This window comes from Hemibagrus wyckioides, linkage group LG09 (assembly GCF_019097595.1).
Source record: "Hemibagrus wyckioides isolate EC202008001 linkage group LG09, SWU_Hwy_1.0, whole genome shotgun sequence".
NCBI lineage: Eukaryota > Metazoa > Chordata > Actinopteri > Siluriformes > Bagridae > Hemibagrus > Hemibagrus wyckioides.
Window position 1 is genome coordinate 12,606,450 of NC_080718.1, and position 23,151 is coordinate 12,629,600.

Consider the following 23,151-nt stretch of genomic DNA (forward strand, 5'->3'; position numbering starts at 1 on the left):
GTAAACAGACAACCATTAAAAAAAAGCTATGTACACACACACACAAAGTCAAGTTGTTCAAAGTAAAGTTGCATAATGTGAACATTCATCACCACAAAAATTGCACAAAATGAACATAACATAAGGTGAAGCTACCACATGTTTTCAGGATGTTTCTGTTTCACTGCATGATTCTCTCAAAATCAAGACATTTAAATTAGCTTTCCAAGGAAAAAACACAAGTTAGTTTATTTCACATAAATTTTACTCCCTTTGATTGGGTTGTATGTCTTTAAAAAAAATATATCAGTACAAGTAGATTTTCCCTCAGGAAGAGAGTGGATAATTTTTTGCTTCCTCTTGGGTGCATTTTCTCCATCTGTCTGATCAGTTCCTGCTACATCTTAAGACGAAGTTCACATACTATGAATAGATAAAGTCTCCATAGCAGTGTCTCTGGAATCAAGTCAGAACAAATCTAACACAGAAACTCAGGTCTGAAGGATGCTCTGCTCAAAACATATTCAACAAACGGTTACATAGTTAATGCCACATTTGTTTTTTCGTTCCAGCTTGATATTTAAGAGGTGGTCGGTAGTATCAACCTTCTGACCTCAGAGAAGCTTCAAGGGAAGGACTTATATATTAGCAGATAAACTACACTAAAAAGCCAGGAATACGGTCTGAATTTAAACAGTTGACATATGCAGATGTTCATAGTGCTTGTGCCTTTAATCCAATCATTTCATTTAAATCAAGCTGCTTGGAAAAAGAACAAACATGTCAATCATTCCCGCACAACAACATGTCATTAAATGAGCTTAATATTTCTGACATTTAACAAATACCACATCTGAAGAGGCATATGACAGGATCTACTTAAACTATTGTGTCACTCAAGAGTGGTATGTAACTGAAGATCTGGACAAACATCTTTCATAGAACAAAAGACTGGCAACAAAAGAAAGGCTGGGACAAAAGGTGGAGACGTTATCGACCTGCTTCCGCTGGCTCCTGTGTTTAGAAAAACGTGGCAGACATTGGCCAGGCGCTCTGAATGATTTAGGTGACATTAATAATTCAGCTTTTCCCAGGGCTAATTAGATAAGTGCCTGAGGTTGGGGAGGCTGCTGGGAAATGTAGAGGCATGAGGTGAGTGAAAGGCTATTTTACTAGTGTACTGATAGGATCTGTTCAAGAATTACACCGTTCTGTATAGAAATGGTTACACCAAATGATAATGAGTTGTTGTGTCATGTAGTCATGAAGTGTGAAAAATTGTGAAGAAGTGGAGGTTTGTCATGGATGTTCTAGGAAAGTGAGCATGAGAATTATAAAATACTGCAAGAGCCAGACAGAATGCTTCCCTCTTTCTCTTCCTCTTTCATCTCTCATACACACACACACACACACAAGCGTCTGGACTATCAGAATAGAGGACCGAAAAGAGTGTGCTGCAGATCAAACTTGCCTTCAGCTGCTGTCAAAATGCTCAGTGAATTTATAAATATTTTATTTCTAAGAAACCTGCTGAATGAAGTAAGCCAAACACTTTATATTCAATGTTGTTCCTAAGGTAACATAGCCACTTACATTTTTCTGATAGAATATCACCAAAGGTCCTCTCTGTGCTGTATCTCATTCACACTAATATTGCTCAATGTCATGTTTGAAAACTTAGAATATGTTGAATTTCTAATGGAGCTTAGTACATGCCATAAAAATGCATTTGGTGTCAGGGTCAGAATGCAGGAATCAAAGTCTCTGAAACTCTGAACCTTCCCATGAACTTCCTTGACAAGCACCAGTCTGCTTTGAAGGAACAGTACTGCTAGGGTTGAAGCTCTCTACAGGCTGAAGCTCATCACAGCTTTGAGGGAGAAGCTTCACCCCGATGCTGCCCTCTCCACCTCCCTTTCACTGCACAACCAATGGGGTAGGAGAAACTGTGTAAAGCTGCAGCAGAGAGCTGTTCTTATCTAACCCACTGGCTCCTCTTCCATAAACACGTTGTTATTTCACAGTGGCGGTGGTGAACTAAGAGACCTTCAACCCCAGTGCAGAAAAGGGAAGCTTATAGAAAAGAGCCTGGTTTCCCAGGAGCCAGACACTGCCTGTGTGGAAACTGTTTTGATCACAGAGAGCAAGCTCTAGATTAAAAATGCATCTGTTCTCAAAAAGCCACATTTTTTTGTCAAGTATTTTTTATGCTTCTTGGGTCCTTTTGTAAATGTATACAGCACAAAAAAATGTACCTTGTGTTAACCTTGTTTAAGATCTTTCAACATATGAATGTATCCATAGAAAGTTTTGGAAAAAAAGTCTGGGTAAAACTTGCAAACGTATGTTCAGCCACCTGCTGAGAGATGCCAAAGTGGTAACAACTTTTGTTAAGGTCATGGGGGCTGATATGCTTAACATCATGTCCAGGTTTTCAAATTTACCTTAAATAGTAGTCAAATAAGATGTTAGTCTCGGTTAGCTTAGCGCTGAATTAACGAAGGAAGCACAGCTAATACGTAATCAAGTCTTGTGAGCAGCAGTTAGTGTCATGCTAAAAGTATCACACACTCTCCTCAAAACCACTTATTGTTTAATCATAAATAAGTGTGTGACATATCAAATAGAACCAAAGTACAAATCTGTAGTGGAAGGCCCTTTGAAACATGAATTGACATGGATTTACTCTATATACTTAAAATGTGTAGTTTACTTTCTATTTTATGACCAGGATAAATTGCTTACTGAAGATTATTTGATTGATTGATTGATTGATTGATTGATTGATTGATTAAATAAATTAATGAATAAATGAATGAATGAATGAATGAATGAATGAATGAATGAATGAATGAATGAATGAAAGAAAAAAAATGTTTACCATACATTCATACCCCACCCTACATTTACATTTACATTTCTGGCATTTGGCAGACACTCTTATCCAGATCGACATACATAAGTGCTTTAAGTCTATATCATTGAAAACATTAACATAAACATTAATCCTACATCGTTAATTGGTTCCAAGAGACACGGCGTAAGTCGATTTTCGCCGTAAGTCGGAAATGCCCCTATAAAGTGCTGCATATTATTTCCTATAATGACACTATTGTTTCTAATATTTCCTGTGTGGTATCAGTACTATTTTTATATTGAATATTATTATTATTTATTATTATTATATATAAATAATATAATATGCGAATTTTCTTATTTTATAAAAAGAATTTTGTTTAGTTTGGTTTTATTAGCCATTTTTCATTGTTACTATGTGAGGGAGGGACCGCCGTAAGGTTGTGTAAAGCGCCGTGAATTGGATTTAATTTTTCAATTTAATATTTAAGGATGAGCGACATAAAGTCGGAATCAACGTTAGTCGAAACAACGTAAAACGGGGCACTACTGTATTAATTAGTTAAACATTTAGACAATTATAATATAATTTGTGGCATATTGGCATGAAATGATGATTATAATCTTACTTGTTACTTTAGTTAGCTCCAGTGTAAAAATTGGTCACAAACCAATTCTTTACAAATTCAATCAATTTAAAGGAGAACACTTATGTCCACTTGATTAGACTTTTGAAGCCTTTTCAAAGCGTTTTTATTTTAGAATTATTATTGCAGTTGTTGAAAATAACAACAATTACAATAATAATAATAATAATAATAATAATAATAATAATATGGTCGCACTAGTGGTAATATGGTCACACTATATTTATTGACTATATTTATTGACTTTCTTCAGAGATCTAACCTTTTTTTAATGGATAGGATAATGCAAGTCAGTTCACCTCCCATGTACCCCAAGGACAATTTATCATGTTGGAATGTGATTTACATTTCCTGGAAAATAGGGTATGCCTGTCTGTGTATACATTATGACTATCACCCAGCTAAACTAGATAAGGCATTAAGACCAAACTCCCTCTAAGTCATAAGTGCAAGCTGAGGGGCAGACTGAATAAGGAGGACAGTATTAGCTCTGTCAAGCCAACATAATGATTACTTCAAAAGAACCCTTAAATGTGCTTGTAGCCCGAGAGAATGACCAGACAGTTCAACAATAACAAGACACTCAAATATCTTAATTGCTGTAAGCTTTAAACTAAAACACTCAAGCACTCAAAGCACTTTAAATTCTGAAAATGGTGTTAAACAAGAGTTTTTTTAAAGAAGAGTCCCTGAATACCACGAACATGCACACAACCCTCCAGCAAAGCAACTAATAATATTTTGAGAATGACACAAGACAAGATACAGACCATGTTTAATCATCTGTTTAAACTCTAGGAATTTCCAAGGAAAGTGTGAAATTATATTTGTACAAGCTGGATGTATAGCAGTGATATGTCAAGGTGCATGGACTTGTTTTTAGAATCTTTCAATGTTTGTTGGGATTTAACTGTACAGATAGTGAAGCTTACTCATTCATTTCATACAACTTCCTTGAATGAGTATAAAGCATCTTACAACACAAGTCCAGTCACCTTGACTTGCCATTTACCACAGTTAATGATCTATAGTCAGGTGTTTAGTGGAATAGACGAATGCTTCCTCTCTGGGTCAGATTGCAACACAGCAATGAGGAAGTAAGTAATAGGCTTTGAATGAATGTAAATAGTTCTTTCAGATTATTATTTTTATTATCGTTCTGCTCTTATTGACCCTTCTCTACACTAGCAATACGCACGTTGCTGAGAAATCTGCCTTTACATATCAGCACATGCTGTTACTACACCAGAGTGTATTTTGGGCTAAAGGGGTAAAAATTCAAATATTTCCAACAAACCAACCCCCAAGCCCACTGAAAACTATGGCCCCCAACAACTCTGATCATCTTCCCCAGATGCTTTTCTATGAGGCCAGAAAAAAACCTGAAGTGTGCCATCTGTTTTACCCCTATTCAAATGCTGTAGCTGGATCGGTGGAGTGATCAGTGTTATGTTAGAGCAAACATAGCAATTAAGCTAATTAAGTTCCCGCAGATTCCCTTTGATTTATGGCAGTCGGAGGAAGATGGTTTCAGGAAACACTGGTTGTCTCCCTCTGCTGTGCTGTAATGATGATGATGATGATGATGATGATGATGATGATGATGGTGGTGGTGATGATGATGATGATGATGGTGGGGCTTTAACAACGGCTGGAGTAAATGGCTTTCAGTGGTTGTTACAAGCCGAGTTGGGTTCAGGAAGAGCAGCCATTATGATAGGGCCACTGTGCCATGTCACCCCACTGGCCTTGGCTGTCAATCTTACACAGAGGTCTTTAGTATTGCTATCCAGAGAGATGTCCTGTATTGACAGGACTGGATGAGAATGAGAATGAGTACAAAATAACACTAATGGTTGTTCCTATTAACCTAAACACTTGAAAAAAGACATTAACTCATGTGGACCAATGACCTCCACTCTGTAGTTTGGAAGAAAAAAAATGAAACGAGGGGATGAAATTGCTCTTCTGCCAGTGCAGGTTTTAAACAAGTTTTTCCTTAAGTCTCTCTGCTCTCTGTACTCTTAATCCAACTTGCTAAATTGAAAAACCTGTCTCAGCCTTCTGTTCTGTTTGCCCTGCTAGCAGCCTTCAGCTGATAATGGTTCTCCAGGGTCACAAATGCTCTATATAGGCTATAGGGTGGTGAATGAAAGTCAGACAGGAGCTGGGTGAATGGCATGGTGGTTGTGAAACACCTGAATCTGGCCTACTATGTTACATCAATAGAGCTAAAGGGAGAAATCAACACTACAGAGCCCCTATTGTTGCATTGCTTGTATACCCATATCCTAAACATGCTCTTGGGCATGACTTAATCCATACCTTTTTGTCTTACAGCTGATTTATCTGATGGACACAATAGAACAATGACAGAACAGTGACATACTGCAGTATGTATGTCCATACTGCTGTTTTTGTGTCTTTTTCTGGTATATGCTGTAATTAGACACTTTTGGACATACAGGAGGAGGTGAGAACATTGCTTTGGGTGGTTTAAGATATTTAGAGATGATCTGCTGTGGAGGTCAAATCCCTTTTTAAACATGTGAATCTCAGAGCTCTCTGAAGGGCAGTGATGAGCACACAGCACCACTGGCAGTGTTGGGTGGACAGCAGAGCAACCGGCCCATAGCTGACACACACACATGCTCATCCCACTCATTCCACTCAGCATGAACACACAGATGTGGGTCATCAGACATCTGCTTCTCAGCTACCACCCATATTCGTTTTAATAACCACTCCCATAATCATGTGGATTACTGGAATATTAGTGAGCAGTCTGGACGTGGCAGGCGAGGTTCTGGCTCAGGAGAAGGTGTAGTGTGGAGCACCATATGGTCCAGAAGGTCAGGCTTTTTAACCACTCAAACTAAAAACTAAAAAATAAATAAATATGTGAGAGATCAGCCTAATGCTGGAGGTACTCATCAAACTGATGTGTGTGTCATTGGGAGAAATTGTCTAGGGATCTACTTTTGACCTAATGACAAAAAATGTCTTCTTAGGGTGTCATTTTATTGCCTCATTTTATTACATGACATCAACATGTGCTACTTATCATGCTTGCTTCTTTTATCTGCTTATTATTCTCTTCTGAGACTGCTCAGGCACTACACATAGCTAATATTTATTTTACTATCTTTTGTACTTTTTGTTAACATACTATACATATTCCAGTGTCTACAGTTAGTTATTTCAGTGTAAAAAATAAACCTGAAACATTTGAACAGAATGATCAAATAAATGGAGGAAAAAAGTAAAGTCAGGTCTTGGTACAGATCCAGATACATCATTTTAGGTACAATATCTGCTTTACGTCTGTGAAAGCATAGGAGTCATTTGCCTTCTTCCAGCCATCATCTTCATTTTATAATCATATGAGACCGTCTTGCAAGTCACATGACTCCAAAGTATAGTGCACAGGTGTCCAGTGTTATCTACAGTGAGCTGGTGTCACTGCACGGTTTCCGTTCAGACCAAGTAAGCCACACCTAATTCTATTTGTTTCCACTGGTGTTTGTTTTCAGCTGACTATTGGGAGGTCTCAGGCGTGCTCCTGCTTGGATGGAATGAAAACTTTCTATATTGCCATGATGATTTCTCATGGATAAGACTGGACAGTACTGATGTAAAGGGTAAACAGAAAGGGAGAAAATGGGTCATGCTATTTACTATCCTTTTAGACATAATGTCCTAATACCTCAGAAATTATGGTTAGATGAACTCTATAATCAATAAGCCATCAAGAATATGTAGATGTTCACCTCGTCAACACTGAACAGGTGATTGATTTGAAAAATGTAAGATCTTCAACCGAGGTCTGAGGTGGACCAGAGGTCTGAGGTGGAGCAGATTGGAAGCAACAAGACTTAAATTCAAAACTTACTTGATATTAATATTTTCACAGAGAAAGATCCCCATATGCAAAGTGGTGCTACACAGGTGCTTAAGATTGCTTTGATTTTCTGGGCTACCCATTCTGATTATTTAAATTACCAGCATAAAGATCACTCCTCCAAGGTTGCCAGATTTTCTTGATTAGACCTGGCCAAGATGGGTTTTTAATAGCATCTAGATCATTGTCTTTAAAGACATGCATTTGCCTTCAAGCCTGAAAAATCTCTGACCAAAACTGCAGTCTGAAGAAGCAGATAGTATTTGCAGTCTAAAGAAATAAAAAATCTTGCACACACCTATAGTGTGGAGCTTAGACATTGTATTAAAAAAATGCTGTTGGCACTTGCAGCCAGGGAATAAATAAATAAAAATTGATATTTTTTCCCTGTGCCTGATGTTAATGTGGCCATGAGATACTAAAGCAAGGTCATGAAACTGTAATGTGTGTAGACAATTTAATCTTGCAATTAATTAGTTATTTCTATTTGTAAACATATAAAATAATGAATAAAGTCTATCAGAATTTTATCTATTTAAAGATTAAGATTTTGTCTCTGCTGGCAGCAAAAAAACCTTTCTACTGACTTTCTCTGTCAATCATACTATTCATTATTTAATTAATTAATAGTCTTATATTTATATATTTATATATCGCTTTTGAATGCCATTCTAAATTTCCCTGTGCCCCAAATGTGAATTACAGAATGATATATTGTAGCAGTGGCAGATAATACAAGAGTAATACTTCTCAATATTCTCGAGTGAATATTGTATAAGAAAAATCTAAGCACAAGTTGAATCTGCTCTCTGAGTAGCATATCTAGTCTGTTGTTATGCCTGAGGTCTACTCCAGGCTCAAAGTTGATCAGTTCCTGTAGCACTCCATACAACATGTCAGCACAAGGCCTCATGACTATCCAGTCTGACAGCCTTGACAAGATGAAGTATTTTCAGCTTCCTCTTCAAGTGACTGTATGATAGCGATGATATTCATAGCACCTCAACCATTTCCACTGATTTTGATGAATGCTGTTGTGCGAGTCTGTACCTGTTGTTTAGTAAAATGGAATAGAAGAAGAAGAAGAAGAAGAAAGGGGGTCTCTGCTCTGTGTGTGTAGAGTTTGCATGTTCTCCTCTGGGTTCTCCAGTTTCCTCCCAAAGACATTTGTTGTAGGCTGATTGGCATCTCTAAATTGTCTGTAGTGTGTGAATGGGTATGTGGATAATAATAATAATAATAATAATAATAATAATAATAATGTATCCTTCACAATGCTGTCATTAACTACTTCACCTTTTTGTTATCTTTTCACCTTTCTGCTTTCTGTGATACTTTTGTCACACTGTATTGTTTTTGGTTAGCTATTGTGTCTGAAGTATGCACCTGGAACAAATTCGCTGTGAAATTCCAGATTGCTATATGCGTATAATTTACTCCATACACTATCTGACATCTTACTGCTGTTGATAGCTCAATCACTTTACTCACATTTACTGTTATGGCTGAAGACAGATATTGAATATATAGATACAGATATTGAATCCTCCAGCAATTTTTCCTCTAATTCCTCTGTAATGTATCTCTCGCATATGTGTTGATGTGTTTAATTGCTATGTGTTTACCATAGAGATGAATTTCCTGCGATGTGTTTTATTTATGCAAAACAAATTTAATATACACATTTCATAATTTGATCATCTAAGGGCAGTTGTTAGAGCAGTCAGTAATTTTTTGTTGTTGTTGTTTGTATGCAGTATGTTATCATGATAAAATTCTGGTTGTAGTTTTCAGGTTGTCGGAGAATGAATATTCGCTACGATCTATTTAAAATCGTACCTGGTCAATCCTAGCCTCACAACTCCAGGGTCCAGAGTTCTCCTCATGTTCACATAGGTTTCCTCAGGGTTCTACAGTTTCCTCCCAATTCACATAGACATGCCAGTAATTCAAAAAAGGAGGATATGATAAGATTCTGGCTCAAATAAACACCAAGATTTCCTTTTAAAAATCATTTCCAACTCGAATTTCCATGTAGTGATTTTTATAAACATGAAGATTTTTACACATTACACAACCAATATAGATCTTATTAAATAATAATCTAAGCTAATAGAATAACAACACCAAGTACATTTTTCTTTCCTTGAAGCCTCATGCCTTCTACTCTGATGAAGATTTTCAATTAAACCAAGACAAAAATACATGATGGAGCTAATATGTAGTCACGTTACAAACTGAAGTCATATGATGTGTGGATGTTCTGCAGTCTCAGTATTATACATTTTATGGCTACGCTGTGCCATATCTCCACAGCTCAATTTGAACCATTTTGATTTACAGTATGAATTATTAAGCGTCCTTTGATCACACAGTTTTTCATGGATGTCTACAAAATGTGCTTGCCCACCCACCTCTAGGCATTTCAGTTCTTCCTTCCTTTATTTTTTTTCCTTCTTACCCTTCCTAAGAGATCTATTAGTGGGAGTCATGGCCTGCCTGTGTTTATGGTTCTCAGTGGGCCCATACTGCTGCTGCTGCTGCTGCTGCCACCACCACAGCTGCATCTGCTGTCTCCATAGTGATGAGGCTTATTACTTAAACCCCCATACACCCCGCACACTCCTACTCTGCTGAAAGGAACTGTGGAGTCTGAGCTTGCATTACAGCGCACTATAGCATACGCCCGGGTTTTATATATCCGCTGATATTTATGATTACATTGCAGAGATGTTGAATTCTTAATTCCAGAAGAATCATTTCCTTTAAGGGTAGCAATGACAATTGTTCAGGCTGCAAGGCAAATCACAGGTTTATATTAATGCACTCCTTCTAATATGCTATTGTTTCTATAGTAACCACTCATTCACAGGGACTCGTTTGATGGACATACCACATAATATAAAGTTAATAAAAAGGGTGGGGGAGATGTTTAAAAAGCCATGTTGTAATTTGACATAGAAACACTTACAGTTGATGTGGTGAAGCTTTTCTAAGGATATTTCTTTAACCTTTATAGAAACTGTTATCTCAGTTATAAGTATACACAAAATGAGCAATTTATTAGGAACTCTGTACTGGGTAAGGCCTTCCTTTTTACTCAAAACATCCTCAATTCTTCATGGAATGGATTCCACAAGATGTATCCTTCCTGTCAGTTTGAACAAGACTTTCCAATCTCCTTTGACCTCTCTCATTAACAAAGTGTGCCACTCGCAGAACTACTGCTTACTGGGTGGGGTTTTTTGTGTGCGTGTTTTTCCTCCCACAAGTCTAGAGATGGTTATTTGTGAAAATCCCAGCAGATCAGCAGTTTCTGAAACACTCTAATCAGCCTGTCTACCACTAACGACTATGACATGGACCTAAATAAATTTCCCCCAACCTGATGTTTGATCTTAATACTAACTATTGTTCCTGACCCATGCCATCATGCATTTATGTGCTGAGCTGCTGCCTCATGACAGGCTTAGCAGATATATGTATGAATACAGATGCAGGGTTTCTTAATAAATTGTTCAGAAAGTGTATTTCCATTGATTTAAAGTTTGTCTAGGGAGTGATGAACACCAATTTAAAAAAAAAAAAAAAAGCCTTATTACTACAAATATCTGTTCAGATGCACAATCATAACAATTTATTCATACAGCTTCAGTAACCACTTTATCCTGGTCAGGATCATAGTGGATCCTGAATCTACCTACCAGTCAAAACTGATTACCAGCATGTTTTTAGGCAGGGGGAAGAAACTCACATAAACACAGAGAGCACATGTTAAGCTTCACACAGTCAGTAACCCAAGCTCAGAATCGAACCAGGGGCCGTAGAGCAACGAGGCAGCAATTCTACCAGCTGCACCACCATTAACATACACTACTAAGGATATTTGGCTTTTGGGTGAAATTTATGGAAAATGTAAAAAGTTCACACTACAGTGATATTATATCATGAAAGTAGGGCATTTAAGTAGAAGCATGCAGTGGTGATTTCCTCATCTCAAACAATTTATTGAAACAAAAGCCAACAACAGTGGTGGGTATATCACAACAAAAAATGTCAATGTATCAATAATTTGTTATGTGCCCTTGTCCATCAATTACAGCTTGACAACGACGTCTCCTGCTATTCACGAGTCGACTTATTGTCTGCTGAGGCATGGCATTCCACTCTTCTTGAAGGGCGGCCCTCAGGTCGGGGTTCTGGGGTGTTCTGGTTACGAGCCTCTACGCGGCAACTCAGCTGATCCCATAGGTTTTCTATGGGATTCAGGTCTGGAGAAAGTGCAGGCCACTCCATCTGAGGTACCCCAGCCTTCAGCAGCCGTTCCCTAATGATGCGACCTCGATGAGCTGGAGCATTGTCGTCCATGAAGATGAAATTAGGCCTGTGTTGTTCATGCAGGGGCACAATGACTGTATTAATGATGCTGTACCATTCACAAGACGTAGGGCAGTTCTGTATTGAGTAGACACACCTACCCAGACTGTAACACCACCACCACCAAAGGCTCGTTTGGTGACAACAGCGGCTGATGCATAGCGCTCTCCTTGACGTCTCCAATATCATTGGCGGCCATCATTTCTGCTCATCGTGAATCGACTTTCATTAGAGAACAGCACTGAGGCCCACTGGTCCCTCGTCCAGCGTAAAAACCGAATATCCTTAACTTTTTGTGAGTAGTGTAAGTAACATAAAATCCACATCTGTGTATGAAACGTCATATGTGTGGACATACTGTAGAGTATCTACTGTAATACACCTATTATGAGCTCTGTATACATTTTAGCCATTCAAGAACTTTAGTCGTTGTTAACACAGACAAACAGATCCTCCGGTCTGCTGTGTCAGTGTGTGTTTCAGGTGTTATTAAAATGTAGATTCTACTTTGCTTAGCTGAGAATCTTCCAGGTTGGCAAGACTGGGTTCAGACATGGTTGAAAGATCTGTTATGCAACATGTGAGATCCTGCTAATCTGCTTTGGCCACTTACTCCTTTTGTGTATCTCAACCACACACACACACACAGCTGAATGTCATTAATGGGTTTAAGACCAAGCTCCTGCACTTGCATGTGACTGAGAGGGGAAAAGAGAAATCACTACCAATGAATATAATCTACAACGGTTTCTCATCTTCTCATCCTAAGATCTTGTGGGTCATTTTATGTGTCTATCTCCCATCTTCCTCTTTGTTGTCTGCAATTACAAATCCCTTCTCTGATCTGGTCTGGGACATTAGTCTGAACACAGAAGGTCAGCTGGACATGGTGGCTAAGCTTGCTTTTAACCGCATTACTCAGTGTGCTAGCATATGCTAACTCTCTCTCCCACACACAGACACGCATACACACACACTGCAGGTGAGAAGCAGACTGCTCACCTCTTTAATGCCCACTGTCACATGGGCTCAGCATTGGGAGGATTGACCGTGCCATTGATCTAAGAAGCAGGGGAGGGTGTGTAGATAATCACACACACACACACACACTCACACACACACACAACCTAAAGCACATGCTGCATTAGTTTGGCTCCGTCATCTTGAGGACCTGAGGGCCGAGCTAAGCTAAATTAGTTAATTAGCATTGCGCCCTTTCTAGGCAGCATTAGCTAGAAAACAAACAAGCCAGTAAGGAACTAGGCTTCTCTATACAAATGCTTCTGCCATGAGACACACTTTGTCCTTTGTTTCCTTCTTCTTTATTTGCATTCATTCAGTAATAACGGAAGTGAGAGAAAATGAGGAACACAGATAGCAACTTCCTTTTGTGTCCTGGAAAAAAAAACAGTTAAGCATCAAATTTGCAAAGAAATCCAGATCCAGCTTTCTATTTGGACTGCATTATTAGAGATTTGGAGGCACAGCAGTAATTGAAAACAATGTAAAAATCATGTCCTGGTCATGAGACTGATGTGGAGCCAAACACATTCTGTTGCTGCAGAGAATGAAAGCAATCAGTAGATTCTCTTTTATAAAGGTGTTAATATAAAGAAGAGGCCCTTACGCATGTGTTGTTAAAATAATATGGGTTTCCCATAAGGCCTCTCAATTCCCTCAAGTGAGAGCTTAATCCTCATGAGGACCTTAAGCAGTCAATGATTTGGCAAGAGTCCAGTCTTGCTTGTTAAATCCCAAACAGATAGCGAGTACACATGTACACAGTGAAGAAGAACTAGCAATTTTATGCTTCTGTAAGTTCCACTGTTCAGCTATCTTGTCACAGAGGGGAAGAAGAAACTGTTGCTCAGACAGTTCCTTATTAAAGGAACAGTCATCAATAACAGCAAGTATAATATGTCATAAGTGTAGGAAAGTGGGTCAAAGAAGTAGTCAAAGGCTATATTAGAAAATAGGGCAGATATCAGATATCAGAGCTACTATTACAATGTCACACAAAATCACAGAAACACAAGTGAAAATATTTAACAAGGATTAGCAATATAATAGAGAGTAGAAGCCTTTATTATCACCACACATACATTACAGCGGAATTTGTTCCTTCACATATCCCAGCTGAGGAAGTTGAGGTCAGAGCGCAGGGACAACTGTGATACAGCGCCCCTGGAGAAGAAAGGGTTAAGGACCTTGCTCAATTGCCCAACAGTAGCAGCTGGGCAGTGCTGGGGCTTGAACACCAATCAACAACCCAGAACCTTAACCACTTGAGCTACTACTGCCCCTTAGATATCAGTAACAATATAATAATAGAATATTTGCACTCCCATCAGTGAACAGTTGATTACTTAATAGAAAACAAAATAGATTTGTGTTAAAACTAGAATGATTGCACTTGAACTGTAAAACATGATAGTTACCTGAAATGTATTTCTTCTCTGTAACTATAAGTTATATAGGAGAAGAACAATTCAAGGTACAAATATGAGAGCAGAAAATAAAGCATTAAAAGCTGTTCATGTTATTTTATTCACACATTTTAGCTCAGAAAGTTTTCCTCACATTCTAAAAGCTGTCAATAAAGTAGCTGCTTGAAGGAGAAACTGTGGTCTCAGTGGTGCGGCTGGCTCTATAATGGATTGTCAAACAACCTAAAGAAAAGGATGCATCTGTGTATACTTTCCAGTATGATGAGTAGTCTATGCAGCACATGTGCATGGTCTTCAGCCACAGTACTTCATGGGAAAAGGATGAAATTACAGCTGCTCCTGTGTGCACAACATTTAACATTAACCAACCAAAAATATAAAGACAAATCAGAGAACTCTACAACCGAACTAAAACACAAGGGCAACTTTGGAAACATGATAGCAAACGTCATTATGTCACGGTTATTCACTTGACTTCATTACCCATCAACCCCTGTATGTAATTTGACACATCTCCCTGTTCTGTATTTCCCAGAATCAGCACCTCTACCTAATTTCTGCTTTCTGCATTAGATATAAATACACAACGCTCACTTTTGTCAATCTGAATGAATTCAATAAGATTACTGATTCAGAATGTACGTACCTTAAACACTGCAGTCTGATTCAGATATTCATTTACATAGATTCCAAACGAAACCTCTTTAAAACTTTGTGGGTTTTTTATTGACTGGGAAAATGTTCAGATTTGGGTGTTTATATGCCAATTATTTTCCTATTTACCAGATTATTTTGGATCTACGCCAAACCTTTAGAAAATCTTTTCAATCTGATCAAGCCATCAATACGATTCCTAAAAGATTACATGGTTGCATGTAAATGTATCGAGTGTCATACTTGTTGAACACATGTCTGTTTGATGCTTTACTTGCCATAGTCTTGCCCATAGTCTGCATGTTTTGTGTTGTCTATATTCACTGTGTTAGCCGTGAAGGTCTGCACTCCGTCACCTTGAAAATCCCTGACAGCAAAACCAACAACAAACAGCAGTACATCAAAATGGAAAGGGAAAGAAGTTCTTATTGGACATCACAATCCCACTGCTGATTGGACACCTTAACGTCAAGGGAAAAGAACTGTGCATTTTCCATCTATTGGCCTTGAAAAAAAGCCCAACATTTTAATGCCCAACATTAAAGATGAGCTGTTCTTTCTTCTGAATAACCCAAGCTCCTATTATAATGATTTCAGTGTCCATATACTCATATTAATGCTGTACAAACAGCACATCTCTTTCATATGACTGCCCTGGATGCACACAAATAAAAACACTGATACATTGATCTACCTATCTGTTTCTGTTTATCCTGCAGCTCTCTATTTAATGCAGTCTCTCAGACTGAAGCTGCGTTCATACATACAGTGATTTCCAGTCACTGTACTATGAAGTAGGTGTTCCTACAACTGGTTGCCATAGTAATAACATTTATCAGTGGGTGGAGTAACAAGCATTCAAAAACAATTTTCTTGTTGCTAAAATGAAACAGAGTGTTTGTGTATAAAATCCAGCAGTGTATATCTACATCATATCATACAAGATCAGTGTGTGTGTGCTTTGTCACATATCACATGTGCCCTTCTGGCTTCACTCTCATCGGTGCACCGAGTCGCTCCATATTTGCATAAAGTTCAAGTTTTCTCACATCACTGGACAAACCTGCATGTAGTCGCCAACAGTTTCTGTCAGTCATGTAGTCAGAACTCACAGGTCTCATTGACAATGAATGATGTCCAGCTGCTTTGCTGCTGTGAGTCGCTGTATGTGTGAACGCAGCATTTGCTGAGAAAGCCAATACCTACTTCCCTGTCTGTTTTGAGTTTAATGTTTTTTTAATTTGCTGTTATGGTTGTTATCGTGTTTTTGAATGTGCTTTCATGTTTTATGGTTGATATTTTTTGGCACAGTCTGATTTGCTGTTAAGTCTTGGCTTTGTTAATGTGTTTTGCAGGGCAGCACAGTGGGTAGCTTTACCACCTCCAGGGTTTGATCCTCAGCTTGGGTTTGATGTCTGTAGAGTTTCGCATGCTCTCTCCATGTTCACGTGGGTTTCCTCTGGATTCTTTGGTGTCCTTCCACTGTCAAAAACATGCATGTATACAGAGCACCCAACATACACAGCCCTGTAATGTATGGCCGGTCTATCTGAGGTCAATCCTCCCACCATGCACCCTGTGATTGTCTCCAGTTCAGAATAATGTAGTTTCTGCAAAATGAATGAATAATGTGTTTTGCACTTAAAAGACACTGTATGAAATTGCTGACCTGGAAATAACTTTGTCTTGTTTGCCCCACTATCAGTGCAAAGATTTTAATTTAGAATAGTGGATTTTGGTGCAAGTCAGTGATGTTTGTTGGTGACCCTGCAATAAACCTGAGCCTGAGCAGAGCATCCCTACTGAGGAGAGATAATTAGTCCTTATTAGAGCATGGCTGTCTGATCCTCCTCTACACCCAACTCCCCCACCCTACCCCAACACACACACACACACATACACACACATATGTAACCAGGAAACAGCTCCACCGAGGAGTTCTGCTGTCTACAGAGCAGCCATGCAGTGCAGTAAGGAAATGGTGACAAATGCAGCCTGCCACACACTGAGAGAAACAAGAATGGGGTGAGTGAATAAGTGACAAATAAAGTTATCATAAAAGTGTATACACTACACCAATATCGAACAATTTAATGAAAAATTGTTTTACAGGCTTTACAAATTTTTTTCAGGAGGTTTTCAGAAGTAATAAAGACACACGTAGCGTCCAGGCCACACACCACCCTCCAGTCTACTCCACACACCTGGCCACAAGAGACATGCAGCAAACATCCAGTACAGACTGCAGCTGTCTACCGTACATCACACCTTCCAGCTCACTGTCATTCCCCTCAAACGTTCTTCACGAGACTTGTAAAACAGTGAACATCTGCGTTTATAGCATCAATTCTACTGAGAAAAATCAAAAGGGAAGAAGAAGAGAAGGACAGGAGACACGTGTAAGAGACAGCAAAACTGACATGACACACTTGTTTCTCAGAGGACTTTGAGATCTGGTCACCACCCGTGTCCCCAAACACTACATTTATCATCCCACTTTTCTACACTCCTTCATTTTCCTTTGTTCTCTGCTCAAAGTCTACAAGAGTGCTGTCGAGTGCCGAGCTGCCAGCATCAGCAACCACGCCGTCCCTCTTCACCCAGCCCGGGCCAGCATACATCCTAAATGTCCTTAGATACGGCCCTGCTAGGAGCAGTAAAGCGGCTCTTCCAGCTCTGTGCATGTGGATGCTGAGGTCTGCACCCATCTGCTCAGCTCCTGCTTGCTAATCTGCTGCTACCCACACACACACATCCACACATATCGTGACAGACTGCATGCGTTTAACTCGCCGATAAGGGCTGGTAGAGAGCACCACAGTAGTCATTACACTCACACAAAACTCCTACCCTGACATATGTGGCTTAGAAGTCTCTGCGTGGCAGGACATTAAGCTGCTTGGCTTGCACGTGCTATTAAAAGTTGCTGATATTCAAGCAGGAAACTTCGCGTTTGGTTTCTTCAACTGGACATATGGAAGGCTGAAGAAAATCTTTCTTTACACAATGGCAGATGTCAGTCAGGAGGCGATGGGTGTATATAGTTCATCTAGAGTGCAAAGTCAAATAAGTCAAGATGACAAATGGAAGACATCTTTCTCTTACTTAATTAGAGGGCAAGAGAGTGTACATGTGCTCATGAATATAAGGGTTATGGTGGACTGCAAAGGTAAATTTCCCACTGATTTCACTCTGTATATGTAGCCAAGATGTTGAAAAGTAATGCAGTTTGATTTTAAAGCAGAGGTGGAAAATAATGAACTCTTGTTATAGTACTTGAATACAGAAAGAGTGTTTTTTTTTTTTTGTATAATTAAATCACTGTAGTTTTACTTGAGTTTTTATAGCTCCATTAGAAAATAACGCATATACTCCTAGAAGATTATCAGTCAAGTTTAAGTAATTCATTTCAAATCCAATCATTTCTGCCAAAATTCTACATTTCATTCATGAATTGCTTAGTCAGCAGCAGGAGCAGCAATGTCTGAGACCGTGAGACAAATAAATATCCTTGGCTTGATTTCAATCCTCAGTTAGAAATGTTTCAAAGGATGAAAAGCAAATGAAAAGCATCTACAAACTTTTAAAAAAGTCACAACTTGTGGAGATTTCAGCATTTGACATCCAATGTGCAAAAAATATGTACAGGCAAAAAATGAGTAACACAGTGAGCTATACTAGCTACTGGAGGAAGTTCTTTAGATGTTTTATTACGGTATGAAAGCTCTGTATTAAACTTAAGACATCATTCAAATGTTCGGTAGCTAATGCCTGTTGTGTTAAAGGTGTTTTTCACACTGCTCACGTTTGCTGAGGTCCGAATCTGAGCGTGATTGCTCTCGGTGCCTCACCATGGGTGTTAGATTTTGTATAATTTTCATAGGAATTCCTTGTACATTTTAAGTGTTTTTTGTATTTCTTTAAATTGTTTATTATTTTATAATGTATTTTTTATTTTTCTATACCATTGCTATGCTCTTCATTGTATTATATTTCAGTGCACTGTTGTTCAGAAGAGTACCCACAGTTTCGTTGTGCAATGACAATAAAGTTTATTCTATTCTATTCTATTCTATTCTATTCTATTCTATTCTATTCTATTCATCTTACGTCATCACAAGCGTGCAACCACATTGACGCACCTTTTTTTTTTTAATTATGTCTGCATTCTTGTGAGTTTTGTTTAACTGCTCCAGTATGTTTCCTCTCCTCATATCTGAATAAGGGAACCCTTACCTCTTTGTGTCCCACAACATTCTCCTGCCTCTAATGTTACGCTGATGTTGTGGAAACTAAGGCTGTTAAACACATGCGCAGTTTACTTTGCTTCCTGAGCAAGTATGAGTTGCGTTCAGATTCAGGGGGATCGCTTTACAATTCCAGTGCAACCAAACTCACACCACCTCCTACAGGTTGTCTCAGGTTTAGTACGTTTCGTGCGCTTCCTGATCCGTATGACAGTTTTTTGATTTATTTATTTATTTATTTTCAATTTACCAATTTTTCATGTGGAACCATTCACTATTTGAGACTAAACTGCCAGTGTGAAAGCACATGCTACAGCTGCTACAGCCTACATGTAACACTCATAATATGTGAGGTGCATATTTATTTGCTAGATATCTAACTATGAAGCTGGACACACGTATTAATCAACACTAACTAGCTAGCTAACTCAGCTAGCAAGCTACTGAACAACAACAGCATTTGGCTAAGCTAGCTAGCTAGCAGCACTCTAGTTAACTTCAGCATAGTTTAGACATGTCCAAAAAAAAGTTATGTAATGACTTGTTTACTCTTAACTAAGTAATTATCTTGATCATTACTTTTACTTTTATTCAAGTGTAGCATCACTACAGTAGCATTACTTTTACTCAAGTGCATTTTCCTCTCTTTCCACCACTGCTTTAAAGCAAATCTGCAAAAAGCTAAATTAACATGATGAGCTCCATAAGCAAGCAGATGGTCATTATGATCATTTATACATTATTAGTGCTTGCAATCTTACCTACCTGTGTCGGAGTAATCCAACAGCATCTTTTTTTCTCTCTCTCTCTCTCCTACCCTTAGCTATGCAAACCTTACTAATATAATGCCCCCAATCATTATAGCACTTAATTATGCTAGATTGCAAGCATACAACTGCTTTCCAAATGAGATATTTGTAGCAAGAAGAAGAGCGAGCAGTTATCACTGTCTATAATTAATACCTGATCTGGGCTAAACAATGTAAGCTATATGAAAATAGCAGATAGAGAAATGTTCTGTTGTACAGTTTGATGTAGAACCTTCAGATGAAACATTATTTCATGTATAATGATGGCACCTGTTTCAAATTGTTACATTTCAAATCAAATATAATCAAATTATAGCTCTTAATAGCTATGTATCAGCTCTCTTTGTGAGGTTTGGCCATTTCCTGTGTGCATTTTGGAGCACTGGAGTATTCGTCCACTGTCATCATTCTGTTTTTCTCCTTTGCTTTTGGTTCATAGATTTGTTCAGTTATCCCCTGCTTGAGTTTTGACTATGATGTTAATTTATGTCCACCTGCCAACATGGAAGAAGAGGTAAAAGTGAATTGGGAAATCATTATCATTAAATGTTTAGAAAAATGGTTTGAACTTCTTTTATAATAAAAGGCCCAAACGTTTATCACTCTAATCAGGGACTGGGAAGGGTTTACTTAACAAGACAGAAGGCAACACAAAGAAAACAAAATGTAAAGACGAACCCACAAACAGGAAGAAGAAGTAGGGGAAGCAAACTAAATGAATCAGAATACAAATCGTAACAAAATAAAGAACATTCGAAAGTAATGGAACCCAAAACAGTGATAACCACAGACATAGAAAAACAGTCCAAAAACCAATCCAAATCATAGGAACAAACGGTCCAGGGTCAGTCAAAGTGTTATCAAAGGCAGATGAGAATCAAAACCCTGAAACAACAAAGATCAAAACTGTAAGATTAGTAATAAAGAAGGCTTGATAACGTCATGGCAAACAGCACGGAGTGTATAATTAATGAAGAAAACACAGAGAATATATATAAGATGTGTGAAAAACAGACTAAATGTGAAATAGGTGTGTGTGATTAAACGTCCAGAGATTGTGAACATGTGAGTGCTGGTGGCTGCTGGGAGTGGGAGTCTGTGGCGGCCATGTTTGATGGCCTTGAATTAGCGGGAGCTGTGGCGTTGCACGCTGTGACATTATACAGTTAATTAATGAATACCCTCCTTGCTCCTGTCTTTAATAAAGCACTCATTTAAAGACTAGCTAGGACATTTAAGTTCTATTCTGTATCATTTTGTTTAGTTAGTAACTAAACTTTAATTTAAAAAAGCACATGTAGGTGCTCAAAAACTTTTGAATGGCAGTATATATAGGAAAGAAATTAAATCTAGTCTTAAGCTACAAGATGCACAAAGATCAACTAGAATATTTTTTTTTCTTTTCCCCACCCAGCATACATTCCATCCTATAACCCCAGCCCATATGTCCACTGAGCAGATGGTAGGGAAGTATAGCTAAACCTATCTCTGCTCTCCTTGTACAAATAGCAGAGGGAAGAACATCTTGAAACAGGCGGACGCTGATGCCGCATGCCCAACATGCTGCCTCAGTCATGTGGCAAAGTGAAAAATAGAAGCGATCAATGTCCCCCTGGATACAATGACTTTGTTTGTTCCTTTCACCTCTGCCTGCCCACACAGACAGTTAGACAAGTTCACATTTGACAAAATCAATCCAGCCAAATGTGATAAATTACCAGACTAACTAAATAGAAGAAAGAAAGTTGAATTTGGTGACTATATTCTTTGCGTACACATGTTTAACATGTTAGAGTAGTTTGACCATTAAGTGGCACGAGAAATGAAGAGTAACCACACCTTAAAGTAGACATTAAAACACTTCTGTTTTTTGTACATATTGTGCATTCCTGATCAATGTTTCCGTTATTTCCTATTCCTGATTTCACTTTTGTTTCCCCGACTTGTTTTTTCTTTAATTTCGACATTTGTTGATCTATCAATCAAATATCCTCTGCCTGATTTCTGACTGTTGATTTGATTCTCAAAACAAAAAGACTTGCAAACCTGAATAAGGTGCTTCACCTCTTCTGTATCCCGTTAATGTTTCCCTGCCACTCATGGTACACATGTTGTGGAAACTAATGATGTCGTCATCGGCTAAAACATACTTTAGTTCCTGAACAAGTGCAGACCTGAATACGAGTTGTGTTTACATTTACAAGAATCACAGCACAATTCCACTGCAACTGACCTACAGTAAGGTAGCCTCAGGTTTGGCATCATGCCGCACTTCCTGCTCCACATAACAGCTTTGACATTACCAGTTTATCATGTGAACTGTGCTCTGTTTCGAACTAAACTGCCAGTGTGAAACTGCTGCTATAAAGTGCTGCTATAGCAGGATAATGTGTAAAGGGTATATTTGCTATGTAGCTGGAAGCATGGTTGAATCAAAGACTCTACAGTCTCATACCTGGGATGAGTTTTGAGAGCTGAGCAATCTGAGAGCGGAGCAATCGGTTGTCATAACCTAGCTAGCTCCCTCTGAACTGAGTTGTAATTTCACATCAATTCCAAAATATGTCATATTGAACCCTTAACATACAGTATAACTTTCTGCTTTCACATAGAACTTTCTGCACCTTCTGCATACCACTATGGAGATGTCCTTTATTACCTGGGAAGTGGTTCGGAGTAAACAGGCTTACAGAAGGCGTGAGTGCAGGAACAGCCTGTGCTGCAGAGAACAGGAAACGCTCCTGGAGACAGATGGACACCCATCCTGAGGACGCACACTTTTCTTTACAGCCCTCCGAGCTGTAATTTCTCCTCCTGTGGGAAAAGAAAGGAAGAACATGTAGGGAAGGGAAAGGTGATAGACATGCACGATTCCTGTCAGGTGGAGCGAGAATGCTCCGAGTGCTTTTCTTACAGAGAAACCTGCCAGGTCCGTTTCTGAGCCAGATTGTTGGTGGCAGTGCCTTTGCCACACATGCTTAAGCGCGCAATTGTGGAAGCGGAAGGAAAAGTTGAGATATAGTGAGAGGGACAGGTTTGCAACTACGACACCCTCGTACACTTCTCCTCAGGTGAGGATAGCAGCCCAGCTGGAACTGCTCATCCACAGGGGTACACTTGGGGAAGTGTGAACAGCTGTGCAGTGACACGACTGTGAACGAGCCCCACCGGTACACTTACAAAGTGTGAATACAAGAGTGGAACACCAGATCTATACTGACCTTACCTTCACAA

At 38.8% G+C, this 23,151-nt stretch overlaps 1 long non-coding RNA gene across 2 annotated transcripts; it reads left to right on the forward strand.

Annotated features, from left to right (window-relative positions):
* The first annotated feature begins 1,283 nt into the window (after positions 1–1,283).
* LOC131358915 (uncharacterized) lies at positions 1,284–18,879 on the forward strand. Of its 2 annotated transcripts, XR_009205711.1 has the most exons (4): positions 1,380–1,518; positions 11,486–12,055; positions 16,217–16,886; positions 16,994–18,879. It is a non-coding gene; the product is annotated as an uncharacterized LOC131358915 (long non-coding RNA). The 2 variants fall into 2 exon arrangements; XR_009205710.1 differs by having other exon boundaries at positions 1,284–1,518; positions 11,486–16,886.
* Positions 18,880–23,151: the final 4,272 nt, after the last annotated feature.